The sequence below is a fragment of the Cynocephalus volans genome, chromosome 11 (assembly GCF_027409185.1).
Source record: "Cynocephalus volans isolate mCynVol1 chromosome 11, mCynVol1.pri, whole genome shotgun sequence".
Taxonomy (NCBI): domain Eukaryota; kingdom Metazoa; phylum Chordata; class Mammalia; order Dermoptera; family Cynocephalidae; genus Cynocephalus; species Cynocephalus volans.
The window spans coordinates 103,240,865-103,246,931 of record NC_084470.1 but is presented as its reverse complement, the minus strand read 5'-3'; the positions used below and the strand labels follow the sequence as shown (position 1 = coordinate 103,246,931).

At 60.3% G+C, this 6,067-nt stretch overlaps 1 pseudogene; it reads left to right on the top strand.

Moving 5' to 3' along the window:
- Nucleotides 1–467: 467 nt before the first annotated feature.
- On the top strand, nucleotides 468–4,252 carry LOC134390193 (ski oncogene-like; annotated as a pseudogene).
- The last annotated feature ends 1,815 nt before the right edge of the window (nucleotides 4,253–6,067 follow it).

Below are 6,067 nucleotides of genomic sequence, written 5' to 3'. Positions count from 1 at the left end.
GGCCCCGTGCCCGCGCCCTCGCTCCTCCCGGGGCGCTTGGCCTCGGCCGCCGCGGCGATTCGCGCCTCGCGGCGCCGGCACCTGCGCACTCTCACCCCGCCCCCGCGACCCCAGGTCCGCGACCGTTGGCGTTGGCGTTGGCCGTTGGCGGCCGTGCGCAGGGTCAGGCTCCGCGTCTAGAGCGCGGGCGGGGGGGGGGGGGGACGCGCGCGCGCGCGGGGTCCGGGCGGCGGCGGCGGCGGCGGGCTCGGCGAGGGGCGTGTGGATGTGGGGCCGGCTCTGGCGGCGGCGGGCTCCAGCGGCGGGACCCTTTCGCCCCACCCGCCTTCCCCTTCGCGCCCCGGGCAAGGCTGAGGGCACGACCGTGATCGGCCGGGAGCCGGCGGCGGGAGGCGGCCGGGGTAGCGGGCGCCGCCGGGTGCCCAGGCGAGCGGGAGCAGGAGCGGCCCCGGGAACTGGAGCGCACCATGGAGGCGGCGGGCGGCCGCGGCAGCTTCCCACCGCACCCGGGGCTGCAGAAGACGGTGGAGCAGCTCCTCCTAAGCTCCATGAGCTCGCTGGGCGGTCCGGCGGCCTTCACGGCGCGCTGAGCCCAGGAGGCCTACAAGAAGGAGAGCGCCAAGGAGGCGGGCGCGGCCCCGACCGCGGAGCCCTCGGCCGCCGAGCCGCCGCCTGTGTTGCACCTGCCCGCCATCCAGCCGCCGCCGCCCGTGCTGCCCAGGCCCTTCTTCATGCCGTCCTACCTCTCCAGCGAGCGCTGCGAGACCATGCTGGAGGGCGAGACCATCTCGTGCTTTGTGGTGGGCGGCGAGAAGCGCCTGTGCCTGCCGCAGATGCTCAACTCTGTGCTGCGCGACTTCTCATTGCAGACCAACTCGGTGTGCAATGAGCTGCACATGTACTGCTCGCGCTGCACGGCTGACCAGCTGGAGATCCTCAAAGTCATGGGCATCCTGCTCTTCTCGGCGCCCTCGTGCGGGCTCATCACCAAGACGGAGATGAGTGCCTGTGCAAGGCGCTGCTCTACATTGGCGCCTACCCGCTGCCCTGCAAGAAGGAGCTGGCCGCCGGCCTGGCGCTGGGCCTGGAGCTCAGCGAGCGCAGCGTCCGCGTGTACCACGAGTGCTTTGGAAAGTGCAAGGGGCTGCTGGTGCCCGAGCTCTACAGCAGCCCAAGCGCCGCCTGAATTCAGTGCCTCGACTGCCGCCTCGTGTACCCACCGCACAAGTTCGTGGTGCACTCGCACAAGGACCAGGAGAACCGGACCTGCCACTGGGGCTTCGACTCAGCCAAGTGGAGGACCTACATCCTGCTGAGCCAGGACTATACGGGGAAGGAGGAGCAGGCTCGTCTGGGCCGCTGCCGGGACGATGTGAAGGAGAAGTTCGACTATGGCAACAAGTACAAGCGGCGGGTGCCCCGGGTGAGTGTTCCCAGGCCTGGGAGCTGGGCAGGCCACACCCGGTGTGGGGGGCCTTCCTGGGCCAGGGGCTCCAATCTCCCAAGGCTGGCACCTGTGTTACTGCCTTACCCCACGTCTTAGGGTTTTGTTTTGTTTTAAGGAGATTCAGGGCAGCACCAGTGTCCCCATCAACAGGGCCAGATGGCCTGGTTGGAATGCCCTCTTGCCTGACTGCCATGACAAGCCTGCGTAGGGGCTGGAGGCCTGGCCTGGTGGGTGGAAAAGCCCCCCTGAGGCCCACAGCCATTGCTTGGATAGGCCGGGAGGGCGCTCGAGAGAGAAGCCTGCCCCATAGTCGGCAAATTCGATCCGGCTGGACCCAGGCCTCGAGCCACAGCCCAGGCCTTCTTTGGGGTGTCCAGATGGGTTGGGGTGAAGGTTGCACCCGCACCATAGAAGCCTCCCAGATTGCAGACAGAGGGGTGCCTGCCCTTGGTCCCCAGGAGACAGTTTTGGCAAGGCGGGGCCTGGTCTTGTTTCCCTGCTTGTGCCTTGAAGTCTTGGGACACAGACACAGAAATGAAGCCAGGTGTCCAGGCTGCAGGGGCAGGGGGCCAAGACTTGGTGACTCCAGCCCTGGGCCTGCCAGGGATCAAGTCCCAGAGTCCCTGGGCGGGGTCGAGGGCGAGGGCCACTGGGCTCCCAGTTTGGGGCCTGATCAGCGGGCAGTGTTGGAGTTACTGGCACCTGCGATTTGTTTTAGACTTGCCTGTTTCCTTCTCTGCCTTTCTGAAATGCAAAAGGGCGCCGAGTGGAAGGGTCCTGGCCGTGGCTCTGTTGTTTGCCAGGTGGAGGATCTGTGGGATCTGGCTTGGACAGCTTGTGGCCCACTAGATGCTGAAACTGGTCACTGGGGGTCCTCAGGGACTTTCCGTTGCACGCCCCCCCAAAAGTATTTGTAACTTTTCTTTTACATGTCCAGGTTTATTAAATTGCACACACACAGTGCTGTATTGGCTCAGCTATTTTTTGGAGGCCTAATTAATTCAGCTATTGCATCAAACTTTTTTTTCTAAATCTGTGAATAGATGCTCCAGCCTGGTTTTTTCTGGGCGCCCCTCCAGCGGAGTGTCAGAGTTGTGGGAGGAGGGGCTGTGGAAGCGAGGGACTGTCGCCTCTGCTTGGAGGGGGCCGCATGCATGTGTGCATCTGTGTGTGTGCAGTGTTGTTTCTGTCCCGGGCTAGGCCAGTGCCCCAGTGACCACTGTGTGCAGACCCATGGGGGATGGGTGAGGATGCTGGTGGCCATTTCTTTCAGGTGGGGAGGTGGTTGTGGGTGGACACGATGGGTGCTCCCAGTGAGCCGAGGGCCTTTCTGTTTGGGGTGCCCACACCCTCGCCAACTCCTGTGGCCTGGGGAAGCCAGTGTGTTCCCCAGGGACTGTGGTGAGGAGCCCGGGCGGACCGTGGCGCTGGTCGTTGGCAAGGCCCGAGCTGCTGGGAAACATTCATGTTACCGATCTCCAGCGTGTTGAACAGGGGATCTTGTCTGAGCAGGGTGTGTCTTGTTTTTGTCCGAGTCTGGGTCATGTGTGTGTTTGTGGTCTTTTTGTCTTCCTGGGCTTTGCAGGGGCCCGGTGGAGTGGCCAGCAGGGCCTTTTTGTCATAGCTGCTGTAGAGTGGAGCCCAGGACTGGCCTCTCCCTCCCTTGCAGCAGGCCCTGTGGTTCTGGGTGAGGGGTCCTGAGGCTCAGGGCAGGCCTGGCCAGAGCTTGCGGCCCGGGTGCCCCTTGAGGGGAAGGCAGGACGTCCCCAAGCTGTGGTCCTAGAGACAGGCCAGGCCTCCACTTGGGTCACCTTGGCAGATGGTTTGGAGAGGACTTTCTCTCTCAGTGCTTTCTCTAGTACGGCTCTGAAGTCCAGTTTACTGATTAAAAAGACATTCCCTGAGTGGTGAGTGTGAGTGACTGGGGTGTCCATGCCTGAGTGGCAGTCTCAGCCGTGCCCTCACAATGGTGGCGTGGACTGGGTCCCTGCACATTTGCCAGGTCCTGCATGCTTTCCTGAGGAGGGACCAGACGGCCACTGTCCCCTCCTTGTGGGGCGCTTGGGCTCCCAGCCTCGCCTCTCTTTAAGTTCTCGATGGTCCAACGGCTGGGCTCTCCTTGCTCAGTGACCAGGCCATTGGGAGTTCTGAGCTGCGTGGTCCCCTTTAAATCTCCCTTGACAGCAGTGTGCTTGTCTGTGTACACACCAGGGGCACCACGTGAGAAGGGGGTGGCTCTCTCAAGGTGGGCGTGGACCCATGGCTGCCCAGACCCCACTGGTCCTAGGAGGAGTGGCCTGGGAGGACCCCCCGAACCCCACCCATAGCCCCACTGCTGATCTCCTTTGGGCCCTCCCCGTTGCCTCTTGACAGCTTGATGGGATATGTTTTGATTTCTTCACTTCTTTTGTAGCTTATTTTAACATTTTTGATCTACGGAGGATGAGGGCAGAAGGAACAAAAAATGTACTGGAACTCTCTTTGCAGGGGACGCTGCTTCCAGCAGGCCTTTGGGCTCTGCTGAGTGGGAGTGAGCCTTCTGGTTGTTTGTGTGAGGCGAGTTGTGGGCCGGGTCTCCTGCTAGGGTGGACTCGGTGATTTTCCCAGTTTCTCTGGAACCCTGATTACCTCTGTCCACCCTGCTTTGCGGGCAGGCCTGGTTGTGGTGCAGTCATGGTTCCTGTGGTCATCACAGTGTGGAACTGGGTGGGAGGCAGGGCTCCAGCTTTGAGCCCTGGGGAGGCCCTGTGCAGGCAGGAGGCTGTGCCCGAGGCCTGGCATATCAGTGGTGCTGTGACAGTGTGAGGGTTTGGCAGTCTTCCTTGGTCGTGTCTCCCTAATGTCATAGGGGGCTCAGGGGAAGTGTTCACTGATGTCCCGGCTTCCTGCTGGTGTAGCTTGGATGACCATGTGCACTACCTGGGAGTGCTGCAAGTCACCTCTTAGGGATTCCTATGGCTGTTGTCATTGGGGGCTATCTGCAGTGAGCCAGCCCAGCTCTGGAACCTAGGGGATTGGTCTCACATCTCCACTCTGTCCCTTGCTGTGTGACCTTGAGCAAGTTGCCTAGGTTCTCTGTGTTTCAGTTTCCTCATGTGGAAACTGGGGACTAATGTTTTATTGATCTTGGGTGTTTAACGTGTTGAGTATCACAGGTGGGGTCTGTACGTGTCATTGCTAATTGGAACACATGGCAAAGAGAAAGGAGCCTTTACCTCTCCATCCTTCCCTTTTCTTTGGCCTGGTCAACTCTGTCCCTTTCTCTTGGGTTGTCTGATGGCCGTTGCATGAAATTGGACTAAATCTTTTCATTGGCATAGATTGCTGTCAGTCAGAAAAGTAGACAAACAGTGGCAGTTTGAGCTGCCGCTTGGCCCGCTGCCTGGGACACGGCTTCTTGTCCCACAGAGCATCTCGCTGGGTAGCCAAGCACTTCCTTTCAAGCTGACGACAAGGTGGCACGGTGCCTCTCTCGGCCAGAGCAGTGTCCACCGCTTCTGTGTTTGAGAAACAGGCTCCTAACTACTGTGTGTGGTTTTGAATATCCTTGTGAGTGAAGAATTTCTGTTGTTACATTATTTCACCTCTGTCTCCAGACGCCTGAGGTCTTCGAGGGGTCTTTGTTAGAATTGTTCGTGTGTGTGACCAATGTCAGTCCGTGGTGCATGGAGTCGTGCGCGGCAGGCATGGCGGTGTGGATTGTCTGAGTTCCTGACAATTGGTAACTTTTTCTGGCCAGCCTCAGTGAGCATTGAGTTTTGAAGAGCCATTGAATGACTGAATCTTTTAGGTACAGAGGCCAGGAAAGGGTTCTGGATGCAGGAGCCCACTCTGAGTAAGTTGTATTTTGCTCTTTTAAGCTGAAATTCCTACAGGAAGGGGTGGTACTGGGAACTGGGAATGCTGGAAATGGCCTGCTTCTTTCAGGACCCCTCTTTGGTGCTGTGGCAGACGTCCTCAGGTCTGGGGGGTGCTTCAGAGGGTGGGCTGTCCCTTTGCCTCTGGCCTCCTTTTGGAGAAGTGTATTTACTGTGAGGGTGTTTTGCTGCAGGTTTTCGTGGGGTGCAGCGCTGATTTCCCAGCTCCCGATGCTTGGCTCAGAGGGCAGGCTGCCTTCTCGGCGATGCTCTGCAGTCTGGCTCCTCGACGAGCCCCCGCCCGTGCACAAGGATGGGGTCCGCGGGTCTGGTCTGATCACCAGGGCAAGGGCTGCAGCACGAAGGCTGGTAGGGTCTTTCCAGATGGGGTAAACGGCGGCCTGAGAGCCAGCTCTAGCTTCTTCCTGCGGCCAGAGCCAGTCCTGCAGTGAGGGGAGCTGGGGGCCCTGCCTGCCCCACCTGTGCCCTTGGCTGGCCTCTGCTGGGTGCAGAGCCTCACACAGCTCGTTCTCTGGGCACGGTCCATTGCCCCATCCATCTGTCTGTCCTGCTGGTTTCCAGGATCCCCTGGGAGCTGGGCTGGGTGCCTTTCCTTCTGGGGTCAGCAAGATCACTGAGTAGCTCCCCTGCTGCTCCTTGGGTGCCACAGTCAGCATGGGGCTTTGGAGAGTAAGGTCGCTGACTGTGCGGCATCTGTTTCTCCACCTCCCTGAAGCCAGTTTGTGTAATGTCTCTCTGAAAC